This window comes from Salmo salar, chromosome 09 (genome assembly GCF_965601325.2).
Source record: "Salmo salar chromosome 09, fSalSal1, whole genome shotgun sequence".
Taxonomy (NCBI): domain Eukaryota; kingdom Metazoa; phylum Chordata; class Actinopteri; order Salmoniformes; family Salmonidae; genus Salmo; species Salmo salar.
The window spans coordinates 135,608,240-135,625,908 of NC_138299.1; positions in this window are offsets into that span (position 1 = coordinate 135,608,240).

A 17,669-nucleotide genomic window follows, 5' to 3' on the forward strand; every position below is an offset into this window, starting at 1 on the left:
TTCCCTTCAGAAACCAACAAGATCATAAAATGGATCAACACCTGGTGTAGAAGTGGGACTGAGTATAAAAGTGCCAAGCCAGGATGTGACAGTCAGTATGGGATCTGGATCCATCTGGTCTAGGCAAGTTTGCTGTCTACAGTTTTAATGGAAGTGTGATGAGTCCACAGGTTCTGGGATGAACTGTGAGTCCAGGTGGTGACCAAAACTATGCTTGGTTGCCATTTCAGTCTTCAGTGACCTCTTCCCCCCTAACCCTCCTCCCCCTGACTTTACGATGGGTTTGGGGCAGACAGCGGAACGTTTGGAAACTCAGACTGAAAAGGGCAAAAGCTTCATGTCATGTGCGTGAGATTCAGGAACCAGAGACCATGTCCCGTTCCACAGACTAATCTGGACCTTACCCTCCTCACATTTCACTCCCTGATCGCTCCCCGTTCATCTCTTCATCCTGAAGAAGGCTTGAGTCTCTTGTCATCTGTTTACTGTCTCTCTCTTTTGCAATATTATTCTATAAACACTCAGCACTGGTCTTTCATTGTATTTTCAAATTACTTTCCGCATTAAGCACTATTACAAAATTCACACAGAATTTATGTTGTCAAAAAATCTTTGTGTTTTACGAGTACATTGACTGGGTTTTACTTATGACCAACTGTTTTTACTCATGCCCTTTATAATGATATGTGGAGATAGGTGTTGTGTTACCTTGACATGGAACAGATCGAAGGGGCAATCATCCACACCTACATAACAAAGAGCCTGTTTCAGTAGCATAAGGTGTGTTTCGTCTGCTTTGGCACAGTGTGATAGGATCTATGTCTGTCACGTAAAAAATATCACTGTCTTATCGCATGATTAACAAAAATCTTACCTCAATTTACCTAATTTAAACTAGGATGATCCTGTTGAGATAAGTAATCACCTTTCCAAGATAGTAAGACGAGTTGTGTCATTATAACACAATTATCATACAATTCACACTTCCATTACACCAGTTTTCCTAAAGTTGGAACCAGATAAAACAACAAATGCAATTAATCAATCAAACCCCGGGACAATCACATGCTAATAAAATGATAAGTCCATCGGTTATTTGATTTATTAGAGCGGCAGAGGGGCTTTGATTGTAAAACATTGAGTTTCCATTGGAAACATTAGCAGCTTTGATCTCTGAGAGAGGAATGGGATTTCATCACTGTCCCTGTAAATCACAGGGAGAGTTCAGCCAGTGATGTGGCTGATACCAACACACACCAGCATAGCTTACTTCTCATTGACATCCTGATAAAGTGATACAGGAGGACACTGAAGAGGAAAGTGATGAAAAATGCTGCTGGTATCTTGGCACGGCCTCCTCCCTATTGTTAAACATGACCTGTGGATGATCCTGGCCTGACTGAGGCCCTGACTGTCTGACAGCTAGGGACAGTGTTAGCTCTGTCAACACCCACTGGAGAGGGTGTGCGTTTCTGTGGGCTTTTCTTGAATCAGGCCCAAGACATGAAAGTCTCTATGCCATGTTTGCTCTTATGGAGTGCAATTGAGTTTTTCCTCCTTTCTTTCTCTTTGTTACATCCTGTCAGATCATAGAAGCTTTGAGGTCGCACCGTCATTCATCAGTGAGCTGCAGGGAAAACTGTCATTTCTCTTTCCTTCTATTATTCACTCACGTCCTTTTACTCTCTCTCACGTCCTTTTACTCTCTCTCACGTCCTTTTACTCTCTCTCACGTCCTTTTACTCTCTCTCACGTCCTTTTACTCTCTCTCACGTCCTTTTACTCTCTCTCACGTCCTTTTACTCTCTCTTTTACTTTTACTCTCTCTCTCTCTCCTCTCTCTCTCTCTCTCTCTCTCTCTCTCTCTCTCTCTCTCTCTCTCTCTCTCTCTCTCTCTCTCTCTCTCTCTCTCTCTCTCTCTCTCTCTCTCTCTCTCTCTCTCTCTCTCTCTCTCAACTAGAGAGTCATCTTCAATCATCTGACTGGCAAGCAAGACCAGAACATGAGTTAGAGGATTGTGCAGTAACATTAGCTTGCCCATCGGGGCAGTGCGACCCCTTACATCATTCGATACGCCCCCTCTTCCCAACAGTCAGGATCAGCCTGCTCCCGGCACCAGCTGAGACAGGCAGGCTGCACACTACAGTACATACAACACACCACCACAACACCACACCACTGATTCATCCTCCTGTCAGACTGGGCCTGGGGGCTGACTGGGGCAGCCCTGCTCAAACTTGGCCCCTCACACTGAATCTCAGGGGAGCTGGTGCTATTGTATAGGGCAGGGGCTACACAGCATAATCTATTGCTCAGTTTGAATGGTACCCTTAATACTTTCTAAAGGAGTTTACATCAGCACAGTACATAATGGTTTACCTTAAAATAGCATTTTACAACACGTAATACAAAACAGATTTGAGTAAATGATAACATATTAAATTCACCCTACTCGGTGAGGGGGTGTTTTTGAGGAACACCTCTGTCTGTCTGTGTGTAACATACATGGTACACTCAGTAGAAACCACAAGGTCTACAGCACCTTCCTATTCCCTGCTGTTGCATCCATCCTCTCTAGACTCCAGCTGCAATCAACTTGCTGCTGTTTTTCTGGCAACAGCCACTTTGTCAGAGTATAGGGGGCCGGAGACGGTATCTCTATGACTCCTCAGGTGTAAACATAACATGCCTGGCCTTCTTACTGCTGGAAGTCAGGGATGGCAACAAGGAGAACATGCAATACAATCTAAAACACACAATGATTTCCCTTTAACTCTGATGTTACCCACATCCAGACACCTGCAACAATTTCATCCCCTAGATAGACTCCTTTGGGTTTAGCATGGCAGTGAATTGACTCCTTTTGTTTGTGAACTGACTCATTTGGGGTTAGCATGGTAGTGAACTGACTCCTTTGGGGTTAGCATGGTAGTGAACTGACTCCTTTGGGTAGTGAACTGACTCCTTTGGGTAGTGAATTGACTCCTTTGGGGTTAGCATGGTATAAGGTAGTGAGATGATAACTTACACAACATACAAAGAGATCAATTAGATTCCATGACCTTTCACTGAGACTGAGACCAAGCTCATGTACTTAGCGGGTTCTTTAGATGATGGATGGATGACTTTCTGGTCCAATCCTAAATGGACCCCTAAGCCCTACACCCTGTGCTCTTGTGGAGATCTAAGAGGATTTGACAGTTGTAAGTAATATGGTAATAGCTCCACCTTGCCCTCTGATAGCCTAGGTGGAAGTTTCACCATATTACTTCTACCAATCAAATCCTCTCAGATCTCTATAAGTGGATAGGGAGTAGGGCAAGGGGCCCATTTGGGATTGGGCCTTCATGTAGACAAACTGGACAGAGAATGATCAGTCTTTTGCATATTTACTGATGAACTGACCACAGTTACAGCCATGCATCAACCATAGAGATAAATAGAGGACTCATCTTTGTATCTGTGCCATTATAGCGTCTGTGACAGCATGGGCAGCGCCATTGATGCTTTCTCCATTTTGAAGTAGTCTATTTTCTTCTTCACGATTCGCTGATCCCTTCTGATGACCCGGTTGGACATGATTCCAACAGGGTCACCAGGAGGAATCAGCAAATGAAGTTGAAAGTCCCACCCAGACCTCTATTATTCTCTATGGCATCAATTCAACTAATTCTTCCTGTGTTGCGGCCAGTTCGCTTGAACGTTTGCTACGTTGCAGAACAGTTTGTACTGAATGACACGTTTCACCAAAACGTTCTTGTACGTTCTTGAACAGACTCCCATTTGGTTGGTGTGGCGAGATCTGGCTTGAAGCAATATGTGACGTATTTAAATGGCAGTGGACATACTGACAGCATTCCCCAACCCACAACTCAACCCTTCCCCGATTTTGAACTGGTCACCACGTACAGCACCGTTTCCGTTCAATTGAACGTCCCAGAATGTAAAAACGTACTGAACGCAGCCCTGTTCTCACCCTACAATTACAAACATCTGACCAATCAGAATAGAGAAAGTAGTTGCTAGGTAGGTAATCAATTAGCATTATAATTCCAAACAACTGATTCACCATATTTTAGAACTCATCAACAATAACTAAGAAAGGAATATGTCCCATAAAATATCATCATATTGAGACCAAGACCAAGCTTCTAATTCCAAAGATAGTACGCACATTTCACAGGAAGGACTTTCACACGTTTGATACATTTACACAAAGGTTATCATACCTCAACTGTAATTATATTACACTTGGTGTTGTGTTAACACTTTCAGGTCTGCAGAAAGAAACACCTTCAACTAATGCTTCCCAATTAATCTGGGTCCTGGCAGAGAAGTTAATAACAGAGTCAGGTTCCATCCCAAATGGCACCCTTTTCCCTATAGTGCACTTCTTTTGACCAAAGCTGTAGGGGCCCGGGTAGTGCACTATATAAGGTGCCATTTGAGACGCAACCTCACTCTCCAACAGAGTGACTCAGGGAAAACAAATGAGACCAAAAACACACACAGGCACATTGAGTCATGAGAAAAAACGTGAAGGTACGTGTGTGGCCCACCACCATCCAGGACCACCAAAGCTCTTTTTTTTTCTTCAGGTGAAACAAGAGGTGTTTGTTCACCAACATTTAGTGAAAGGTCACAGTAGATAAATGTGTCAGTTTGGCTCTTGTCCACTGTTTGCCATGGATGACTTGTGCAGACAGCCATAGAGGCCACATCACACTTCTCCTGGTGCCAACTCCTACTCAAGGCCTGCCTACGCTTTTCTCCTTCCTCATCCATCAAAGCAGAAATCACCCACTACAGGACTACAGTACAGCCACAGGCCGATCCAAACTGCACACTCCACATTTCTCTTTGTTTAAGAACAGTTCCTCTCAATCCCAGCCTAAGGCCCCAATTACACACTGGACATCCATTATTCCAAAAGGACACATGGTCTATCAGATTGTCAGGTCTACATCCTTTGAGAGCGAAATTATGCTATGGTAGTTATTATGGTAATTATTAGTCAGCACCTGTGTCCTGCAGTGAGCTGTGCAGTGCTCACACACCATGCAAAGAATGAGGAAGACCCACGTCCCTGAGCCTGTGGAAAAAAAGGTAACCTTTGTTTTTTTATTGTGAGTTAGCCATTGGTGACGCTGAACTAGTCAACTCTGAAGGCATTTGCATGATTATGCGTGTGATTCAAATGCTCTACAGTGCTATGATGGAATATGCGGGCTTCAAATCAACGGCCAATTCCTGATAGGTCTCTTGAACTGCTGAACTGTATACTGCTCCTTTTGTATTACATGTGATGTCACAAAGGGTATCAGGCAGAGTACTACTAAAACTACATATGGCCTCACTGCTGCCATCTACTGAGGAATGAGCCAAATAGCTGCACTAAAACCAGACATGTAAGGCCTCAGCTAAAGTATAGCACAAGCAAATTCAAACCCTGAAAAGAAAAACAATCAATTTTCACCCTTTCTCTGTTTAACACACACACACACACACACCACACACACACACACACACACACACACACACACACACACACACACACACACACACACACACACCACACACACACACATACAGACACACACACGTGAGTATGCACAAGGCACACACACACAAACGCACTCACACACACACACACACACACACACACACACACACACACACACACACACACACACACACACACACACACACACACACACACACACACACACACACACACATACAGACACACACACGTGAGTATGCACAAGGCACACACACACAAACGCACAAACACTCATAAATACATACAGTATCTCCATTGACCTCATTCAGATTCGACTGAAAGCAGAGTGTGCCAAGAACAAGCTAGGTGTGGCGGTTGGTTGCTATAAATCTGCTGAGAGAAAACCGATGAAATTCTGACTTGACTTGTTAGATGAAAGGAATTCAAATCAGATACAATCCATTAGCTCCTGTTCTCAATGGTTAGGCATACATGACCTCAAATCCTGGAACAGCCTGTTACACAATGTATAGCACGTTAAAAGCCCTCTTTATTTAATGATACATTTAAAGTAATTGCATTGTTATGTTATAATCCCCTCCATTTGACAAATTGACACAATGGACACAAAGAAAATGCCATATAAATGTTCCCGAAAATATATCTCATTGTGAAACTTGTGTAAAATCTATCTGGTTGATTGTTGAGACAGTTAAGTGAAACCTTTTCTTGCTTTCTTGAGAAATAGTCTCAGTAATCTTTATTCCAATGCAATCCAATTTCCTGTTGTTGTGGATTTGCATAATGCAATCAGAGGAAGAGGTGGGAGAGAGTGGAAGATAAATGGGACAAGGCAGCGTTTACTCTCCCAGAACTGATTCTAACAGGTGGATTTACTGAGGCAGAATCCTCCCTCATCTCCATGCATCACAAACGCACTCACATACACACACACACGCACACGCACGAGCACGAGCACACACACACTCACACTCTCCTTGGTTGGTCGATGCCCGGGCTTGTTTCAGCGACTTAGGAGGGACCCACAATGCTCTTGACCAGAGCACTGATGCATGTTGGGGTGAGGTCTGGCTAGGAGTCAGGAGTGCATGTGATTTTGGCCACCCTCCTCCTCCTATGCCTCCCCTTCCCCCCTCTTTTCCCTCCCTCCCTCCCTCCCTCCCTCCCTCCCTCCCTCCCTCCCTCCCTCCCTCCCTCCCTCCCGCCCAATGTTTCCCATTCTCCTCCTCCTCTCCACAATGAAAGATTCAGAGGTTATTAACTGCTTGGCTTCCTTTGCGATTAGAGCCGGGTTCACTGCCCCTTATTAATGCAGAGGCACACACCACTGCCATTAGCAGCCATGAGAAGTGGAATGTTCTGACTGAGACCCTGCAGAGCAAACATCGGCACACAAACACACTCTGTGACACACGCATGCACGCACACAAACATGTACACACACACGCACACAGACACATAGACACACACACTCACACAGACACACACATAGACAGACACACACAATGACTGCACAAACAGCATATACACCACCGAGGGCACCTTCTTTGGCACATAGAAGTAAGAGAGACTTATTTCAGTAGGCTATCATTTAGACCATAAGAGGTAAACCACAAGGGGTAGACCACAAGGGGTAGACCACAAGGGGTAGACCACAAGAGGTAGACCACAAGGGGTAGACCATAAGAGGTAGACCACAAGAGGTAGACCACAAGGGGTAGACCATAAGAGGTAGACCACAAGAGGTAGACCACAAGGGGTAGACCACAAGGGGTAGACCACAAGGGGTAGACCATAAGAGGTAGACCACAAGGGGTAGACCACAAGGGGTAGACCACAAGGGGTAGACCACAAGAGGTAGACCACAAGGGGTAGACCACAAGGGGTAGACCATAAGAGGTTGACCACAAGGGGTAGACCACAAGGGGTAGACCACAAGGGGTAGACCATAAGAGGTAGACCACAAGAGGTAGACCACAAGGGGTAGACCACAAGGGGTAGACCACAAGGGGTAGACCATAAGAGGTAGACCACAAGGGGTAGACCACAAGGGGTAGACCATAAGAGGTAGACCACAAGGGGTAGAGGGAAAAAGCACTGAGTGAATACTGGTACTACTAGGTAGGCCACAGGTTGCATCCCAAACGGCACCCTATTCCCTAGCCTAGCCTATATAGTGCACTACTTTTGACCAGACTCCAATGGGCCCTAGTGCATTACTTTTGACCAGACCCCAATGGGCCCTAGTGCACTACTCAATATTAGGAAGGTGTTCCTAATTTTTGGTATACTCACTGTATAGGGAAATATGATGCATTTCAGAAGAAGCCACAGATTCACCATTCCCTAGAACAGCCAACATTGGCCTATATGTGATAGGATAGAGGGTAGGTACGGTTGTACACTGAGTGTAAAAAAACCATTAAGAACACCTTCCTAATATTGAGTTGCAACCCCACTGGCAGAACGGGTGTTGTATGTGGAGGATGAGGGCTGCAGTATGTATCTCAGATAGGGGGGAGTGAGGCCTAAGAGGGTTTTATAAATAAGCATCAACTAGTGGGTCTTGCGACGGGTATACAGAGTTGACCAGTTTACAGAGGAGTATAGAGTGCAGTTATGTGTCCTACAAGGAGCATTGGTGGCAAATCTGATGGCCGAATGGTAAAGAACATCTAGCCGCTCAAGAGCACCCTTACCTGCCGATCTATAAATGACATCTCCGTAATCTAGCACGGGTAGGATGATCATCTGAATCAGGGTTAGTTTGGGAGCTGGGGTGAAAGAGGAGCGATTATGATAGAGTAAACTAAGTCTAGATTTAACTTTAGCCTGCAGCTTTGATCTGTTCTGAGAGAAGGACAGTGTATTGTCTAGCTATACTCCCAAATACTTGTATGAGGTGACAACCTCAAGCTCTAAACCATCAGAGGTAGTAATCACACAGATGGGAAGAGGGGCATTCTTCTTACCAAACCACATGACCTATGTTTTGGAGGCGTTCAGATCAAGGTTAAGGTCAGAGAAAGCTTGTTGGAGACTAAGAAAGCTTTGTTGTAGAGCGTTTATCACAAAATCTGGGGAGGGGCCACCTGAGTATAAGACTGTATCATCTGCATATAAATGGATGAGAGAGCTTCCCACTGCCTGAGCTATGTTGTTGAAACTCTACAGCTTTAAAAATGAGCTTTGTATTTTGGCTATAAACAGGGACAATATAAGCTGAAAATGTGACAGTAGCAAGGATGACCTTTGGGTTCAAGTTCTTTTTCTGTCAGCAATTTATTTGTCTTGTCTGACAGCCACAGTAGCAGGTTATCTGTCCCTCTCTATGAGCTCTTTTTATTTCGGCTCAATGTTAATAGATCACTAAATGTGTGAGGAATCAGCACATTTCCTTTTACCTCAGACACCAATCAATGCTGGTGTGGCCCCACAGAGAGAGGAGGACTAAATGGGAGCATTGTTGAGCTCACTTACTGTACTGGTACCTCATCCTCGTCCAGACATAGTAGACCACAATCACCTTCGGTGCTATAAGGACTTAAGAAAATGAATGCAAAAGATTGCATCTCACCTGAAGAAGAACGAATTACAGTTGAAGTCGGAAGTTTGCATTCACCTTAGCCAAATACATTTAAACTCAGTTTTTCACAATTCCTGACATTTAATCCTAGTAAATATTCCCTGTCGTAGCTCAGTTAGGATCACCACTTTATTGTAAGAATGTGAAATGTCAGAATAATAGTAGAGAGAATGATTTATTTCAGCTTTTATTTCTTTCATCACATTCCCAGTGGTCAGAAGTTTACATACACTCAATTAGTATTTGGTAGCATTGCCTTTAAATTGTTTAACTTGGGTCAAACGTTTCGGGTAGCTTTCCACAAGCTTCCCACAATAAGTTGGGTGAATTTTGACCCATTCCTCCTGACAGAGCTGGTGTAACTGAGTCAGGTTTGTAGGCCTCCTTGCTCGCACACACTTTTTCAGTTCTGCCCACAAATTTACTATAGGATTGAGGTCAGGGCTTTGTGATGGCCACTCCAATACCTTGACTTTGTTGTCCTTAGGCCATTTTGTCACAACTTTGGAAGTATGCTTGGGGTCATTGTCCAGTTGGAAGATCCATTTGCGACCAAGCTTTAACTTCCTGACTGATGTCTTGAGATGTTGCTTCAATATATGCACATCATTTTCCTTCCTCATAATTTTCCTTCCTTTTGTGAAGTGCATCAGTCCCTCCTGCAGCAAAGCACCCCTACAACATGACGCTGACACGCCTGTACTTCACGGTTGGGATGATGTTCTTCGGGTTGCAATCCTCCCCCTTTTTCCTCCAAACATAACGATGGTCATTATGGCCAAACAGTTCTATTTGTGTTTCATCAGACCAGAGGACATTTCTCCAAAAAGTACGATCTTTGTCCTCATGTGCAGTTGCAAACCGTAGTCTGGCTTTTTTATGGCGGTTTTGGAGCAGTGGCTTCTTCTTTGCTGAGCGGCCTTTCAGGTTATGTCGATATAGGACTCGTTTTACTGTGCATATAGATACTTTTGTACCTGTTTCCTCCAGCACCTTCACAAGATCTTTTGCTTTTGTTCTTGGATTGATTTGCACTTTTCAAACCAAAGTACATTTATCTCTAGGAGACAGAATGCGTATCCTTCCTGAGCGGTATCACGGCTGCGTGGTCCCATGGTGTTTATACTTGTGTACTATTGTTTGTACAGATGAACGTGGTACCTTCAGACATTTGGAAATTGCTCCCCAGGATGAACCAGACTTGTGGAGGTCTACAATTTTTTTTCTGAGGTTTTGGCTGATTTCTTTTGATTTTCCCATGATGTCAAGCAAAGAGGCACTGAGTTTGAACGTAGGCCTTGAAATACATCCATAAGGAACACCGCAAATTGACTCAAATTATGTCAATAAGCCTATCAGAAGCTTCTAAAGCCATGATATCATTTTTTGGAATTTTCCAAGCTGTTTAAAGGCACAGTCAACTTAGTGTATGTAAACTTCTGACCCACTGGAATTGTGATACAGTGAATTATAAGTGAAATAATCTGTCTGTAAACAGTTGTTGGAAAAATTACTTGTGTCATGCACAAAGTAGATGTCCTAACCGACTTGCCAAAACTATAGTTTCTTAACAAGTAATTTGTGGAGTGGTTGAAAAACAAGTTTTAATGACTCCAACCTAAGTGTATGTAAACTTCCGACTTCAACTGTACATTTATATGTATTCATATGTATACAACAGTGGAGGCTGGTGGGAGGAGCTATAGGAGGACAGGGTTATTTTAATGGCTGGAATGGAATAAATGGAACGGCATCAAATACAACAAACCAATATAAACAACATTTGACTCCATTCCATTTACTGTTTCCTGCCTACCATCCACCTCTGATCCACCTCTACGCAGACGACACCATTCTGTATACTTCTGGCCCTTGTTTGGACACTGTGTTCACAACCCTCCAGACGAGCTTCAATGCCATACAACTCTCCTTCCGTGGCCTCCAACTGCTCTTAAATACAAGTAAAACTAAATGCATGCTCTTCAACCGATCGCTGCCTGCACCTGCCCGCCCGTCCAGCATCACTACTCTGGACGGTTCTGACTTAGAATATGTGGACAAATACCTAGGTGTCTGCTTAGACTGTAAGCTCTCCTTCCAGACTCACATCAAACATCTCCAATACAAAGTTAAATCTAGAATTGTCTTCCTATTTCGCAACAAAGCATCCTTCACTCATGCTGCCAAACATACCCTCGTAAAACTGACCATCCTACCGATCCTTGACTTCGGCGATGTCATTTACAAAATAGCCTCCAATACCCTACTCAATAAACTGGATGCAGTCTATCATAGTGCCATCCGTTTTGTCACCAACGCCCCATATACTACCCACCACTGCGACCTGTACGCTCTCGTTGGCTGGCCCTCGCTTCATACTCGTCGCCAAACCCACTGGCTCCAGGTCATCTACAAGACCCTGCTAGGTAAAGTCCCCCCTTATCTCAGCTCACTGGTCACCATAGCAGCACCCACCTGTAGCACGCGCTCCAGCAGGTATATCTCTCTGGTCACCCCCAAAGCCAATTCCTCCTTTGGCCATCTCTCCTTCCAGTTCTCTGCTGCCAATGACTGGAATGAACTACAAAATCTCTGAAACTGGAAACACTTATCTCCCTCACTAGCTTTAAGCACCAGCTGTCAGAGCAGCTCACAGATTACTGCACCTGTACATAGCCCATCTATAATTTAGCCCAAACAACTACCCCTTCCCCTACTGTATTTATTTATTTTGCTCCTTTGCACCCCATTATTTCTATTTCTACTTTGCCTTTCTTCCACTACATATCTACCATTCCAGTGTTTTACTTGCTATATTGTATTTACTTTGCCACCATGGCCTTTTTTGCCTTTACCTCCCTTATCTCACCTCATTTGCTCACATTGTATGTAGACTTATTTTTCTACTGTATTATTGACTGTATGTTTGTTTTACTCCATGTGTAACTCTGTGTTGTTGTATGTGTCGGACTGCTTTGCTTTATCTTGGCCAGGTCGCAATTGTAAATGAGAACTTGTTCTCAACTTGCCTACCTGGTTAAATAAAGGTGAAATAAATCAATAAATGCAAAATCCAAGTGATAACTCCAGATGGAATAAGGACAGGTCTGATAAATGTGTTGTTCCAATCAGAAGATAAACAGCGGACCACATGGAACAGGTCTACTGTACACTACACCAATAGCCGTCGGCTAAGTCATTATCTAAAGCCTACAGTACATATCCATAACCCCTCCTATGGAAATAATGGAAATGTGTAGCTACTGTTCTCTATAAATGTAGGATACTACAGGCCTACTATTTACAAAGCTCTAATGTTGATCACAAGTAACAAATACTTCAAGAGCCCCCATTGGGTCTACTTTGCTTGTTTAAATTGGTTTAGAACTTGAACAAATACCAATCTGGCCCTTTGCCACCTAATGTGAAACCTACGTTATCTATTATAATATGAGTAAAGAGAAAAGCTTCACACTCAATCAACCATGGCGTCTGTCTTGTCCCTCTCTGACAGCTTGAAGCAGCTATAGTTACCTTCCACTCTGAGTGTGTGTTGTCACCAGACATGACTCTTAGTTTAGATAATGCTCTGTCTTTCCTGTACCTCGTGCCAAATGACGATGATCTTCCACAAGAGGAAATAAAAGTTATTTCTTGATTTCAAATAAGACACACAATAATGTCATTAAATATTGACTGAATATTTGTTTGAATAATAGCAGTACTGAAGTATTTCCACAGAGTCACTTATGAAAACAACTGTTGTCATAACCGACAGTTGATTGTAACAAACACCAGATTAGGTCAACGACAGTCTCTATCAATGGTAAAGCATCTTAAAGGTCTTGGCCAGTGGTCTTTTGGCCTGGTGAAAACAGTTTATGATATTCTCTATCATGTAGGATAATGTGTACCCATCTCTGACACTTTTCTGTTGGTAACTGATTCATTTGAATGGGTATGTTTTTGTGTGTTATTGTTGGCATCACTATTGTACCAAGTGAAGCATGTAGTGCCATGATGATCACTGGGGGTCAGGGAGCATGTAGGCAGATCCACCTGTCAGTGATCAGGACGAGGATGGATGCCAATGGAAGTGCCCAGATCAGCCCCCTCTCATTACCACCCCCTAACTCCCCTCTGCTCCCCCCACCTCCATGGACTCTGCCTGCTCTGTCTCCACGCTCCTCTGCTCATCCCTTAAATTAATTCATCTGCACATCTCTGTCCCTTTAACACCACATTAACCCCGGCCACGGGAGGCATCCTGTCGGAAATAAATGTGCATATGTGGCTCAACAGTGCCACATCAGTTTGACCTTTCCAACTCTACCCCTGAGCACCCCCTGGCTTTAGGCATGTTTCATCTGAATTTCAACATAGGGCCAATGCAAAACATACCCAAACGCCTGCTCATCGCTCCCTGCTCTCTAACATTTCACAGGGACCAGGTGTATGGGGAATGGGGAATAGGGGTTTTGAGATGGGGGCTTTGTGTCATTGTGCACCATCCTTTCAACCACCCTAGTTCAAGAAAATACATTCACAAAACCTTGCTAAACATATGCTGTTGTCTAATGATAAAATATCTCTATTATTTCCATGGAGAGGGATGGAGTCATTGAGCTGGGTCATGCTACACTGGCTGCTATCTGGAGGACAGAGAGGGTGTATTAGCGATGACTAAGGACTAGTAGATTGAGACATGGTGACTGCACAGCTGCATCAGTACCCCCTACCTGTGTGACTCCCCAGCCCCCCTGGCTCCCCCGAACCCCCACATGACCCCCTCAGTCTCACATCACACACACACACACACACACACACACACACACACACACACACACACACACACACACACACACACACACACACACACACACACACACACACACACACACACACACACACATACGGTCAAACAAACATTGAGAACAATATGGGTAAGTAACAACTACATGAGATAAAAGACCACTTTTATAACACCTTTACAATTGTAGCAGAGCAATCTAGACCCCACATTATCTCTGACACAACTTGTATTTTCTTGTAACTAAACATACAGTATATTACTTTTGTCAGTATTTCTGTCCAAGCACAACCCCCTAGCTCACAACTGTTTAAATGTTTTGAACCATTTCCCTCAAGAGGCATTACAGTACATGTTAGATTCCAACGCTGTAGGAAAATGTACTGTGTATTTGAGGATGTTTCTTATTCAGGAATCATTTACATAAATCTTCAATCTTGGAAACCTTTACCGGGAAAGAAAGCGCAGCCAAATGGGCTGAGGGTGAACAGCACTGATGGCTTGGCTGGCGGACTGTTTCAGTGCCTCTGGCTCCACTTCAGAGCAGTGCAGTGTAGGCCCTGCAGCCTGGGAGGCAGAGGACATCGAGCAGAGACACTCTTTCACAGTCTGTCCCACTCATAAAGAGTTGCATGGTTTTATGACCCCGTTGCTCAACATCATATGCCTCCACTGCCTGGATGTGGCCTGAGATAAGGCTGAGGAGAGAATGAGCCATGTGCTGAGCTCTCTGGCTACTCTCTCGCTACTCACAGTTACACTACTCACAGTCACACTACTCACAGTCACACTACTCACAGTTACACTACTCACAGTCACACTACTCACAGTCACACTACTCACAGTCACACTACTCACAGTTACACTACTCACAGTTACACTACTCACAGTCACACTACTCACAGTCACACTACTCACAGTCACACTACTCACAGTCACACTACTCACAGTTACACTACTCACAGTTACACTACTCACAGTCACACTACTCACAGTTACACTACTCACAGTTACACTACTCACAGTCACACTACACAGTCACACTACTCACAGTTACACTACTCACAGTCACACTACTCACAGTTACACTACTCACAGTCACACTACTCACAGTTACACTACTCACAGTCACACTACACAGTCACACTACTCACAGTTACACTACTCACAGTCACACTACTCACAGTCACACTACTCACAGTTACACTACCCACAGTCACACTACTCACAGTCACACTACTCACAGTCACACTACACAGTCACACTACTCACAGTTACACTACTCACAGTCACACTACTCACAGTCACACTACTCACAGTTACACTACTCATAGTCACACTACTCACAGTCACACTACTCACAGTCACACTACTCACAGTTACACTACTCACAGTCACACTACTCACAGTCACACTACTCACAGTCACACTACTCACAGTCACACTACTCACAGTTACACTACTCACAGTCACACTACTCACAGTTACACTACTCACAGTCACACTACTCACAGTCACACTACTCAATTAGATCAAAGAGAGGAGAGAGGAAATTCAAGATGCAATGACAGCCCAGTATTGGTATTGCTACTGCCAACTACACCAACAAAAAAGCCCACTGAATGAGACTTGTCTGATCCTGGCTCATAACAGCAGCAGTGTATTTCATACCATGGCCTACTTACATTTCTTTATCAGAGGACAGGTAAACCATAGCCCACTATACTGACCCATTGCCGTTTAGAACATTTCACTTCAATGAAAGGGGGACGGTAAAAGCATTGAAATGCCCTTGTTGCTTGCAGATTCTATAAATCATGTCTTTATGATAAGCTAATTGCCTTATCCTTGACAGCAGCTTGCAGTGAGGGCAGTTAAAGGGGCAGGATTACAAGACGATGGCCTATAAAGAGTTTAGCTCAGATTGTAAGTGGGTGTGTGGGAGGGAGAGGGAGGGAGGACTGGTGACTGGCTTTAGGTCAATAACAACAATTTTTTTCTTCTGGATAATCTGAGACAGGTAGCTACTTACTGTATCCCTTTGAACTATTCAAATATTCACTGTCACCACATTGATAATCATAATTTATCAAGGAAAAGTTCAAATATCCCTGTTTCTGACTGTCTGTCTCTCTCTCTCGCTCTGTGTGTGTGTGTGTGTGTGTGTGTGTGTGTGTGTGTGTGTGTGTGTGTGTGTGTGTGTGTGTGTGTGTGTGTGTGTGTGTGTGTGTGTGTGTGTGTGTGTGTGAGTGTGTTTGGACACGGTAATAAAAGTGCAGCTATCTACCAAATACAAGTATTGCGGCCCCATGAAAGACAGCCTTTTCAACCTTTAACCTGTTTCCCACCTCGTCATGCAACCCGATGTTGGCTAGTCCTATCAAGACAGAAATCAGATTGGAGCTTCTTTTCTCAAGTGTTTTAAAGTTGTTTGCTTTCTCCTTTATAGATTCATTTTATGATCACCTTTGCACTATAAAAACCATATCAGTGGGAGAACTGCTTGGATCCAGGGGTAAAAAAACCAGCTGAAACTGCTAAAGACAATACATGGGAATATATCGCTATATAGAAGTAGAATATATATAGAATATAGAATATATAGAAGCTCTTTGCTACCTTCTACTCCCTCCTGAATCCTCCTCCCCCCCCCCCTCCCTCTCTGCGGATGACTTCGTCAACCATTTTGAAAAGAAGGTTGACGATATCCGATCCTCGTTTGCTAAGTCAAACGACACCGCTGGTCCTGCTCACACTGCCCTACTCTGTGCTTTGACCTCTTTCTCCCCTCTCTCTCCAGATGAAATCTCGCGTCTTGTGACGGCCGGCCGCCCAACAACCTGCCCACTTGACCCTATCCCCTCCTCTCTTCTCCAGACCATTTCCGGAGACCTTCTCCCCTTCCTCACCTCGCTCATCAACTCATCCTTGACCGCTGGCTACGTCCCTTCCGTCTTCAAGAGAGCGAGAGTTGCACCCCTTCTGAAAAAACCTACACTCGATCCCTCCGATGTCAACAACTACAGACCAGTATCCCTTCTTTCTTTTCTCTCCAAAACTCTTGAACGTGCCGTCCTTGGCCAGCTCTCCTGCTATCTCTCTCAGAATGACCTTCTTGATCCTAATCAGTCAGGTTTCAAGACTGGGCATTCAACTGAGACTGCTCTTCTCTGTGTCACGGAGGCTCTCCGCACTGCTAAAGCTAACTCTCTCTCCTCTGCTCTCATCCTTCTAGACCTATCTGCTGCCTTTGATACTGTGAACCATCAGATCCTCCTCTCCACCCTCTCCGAGTTGGGCATCTCCGGCGCGGCCCACGCTTGGATTGCGTCCTACCTGACAGGTCGCTCCTACCAGGTGGCGTGGCGAGAATCTGTCTCCGCACCATGCGCTCTCACCACTGGTGTCCCCCAGGGCTCTGTTCTAGGCCCTCTCCTATTCTCGCTATACACCAAGTCACTTGGCTCTGTCATATCCTCACATGGTCTCTCCTATCATTGCTATGCAGACGACACACAATTAATCTTCTCCTTTCCCCCTTCTGATAACCAGGCGGCGAATCGCATCTCTGCATGTCTGTCAGACATATCAGTGTGGATGACGGATCACCAGCTCAAGCTGAACCTCGGCAAGACGGAGCTGTTCTTCCTCCCGGGGAAGGACTGCCCGTTCCATGATCTCGCCATCACGGTTGACAACTCCCTTGTGTCCTCCTCCCAGAGTGCTAAGAACCTTGGCGTGATCCTGGA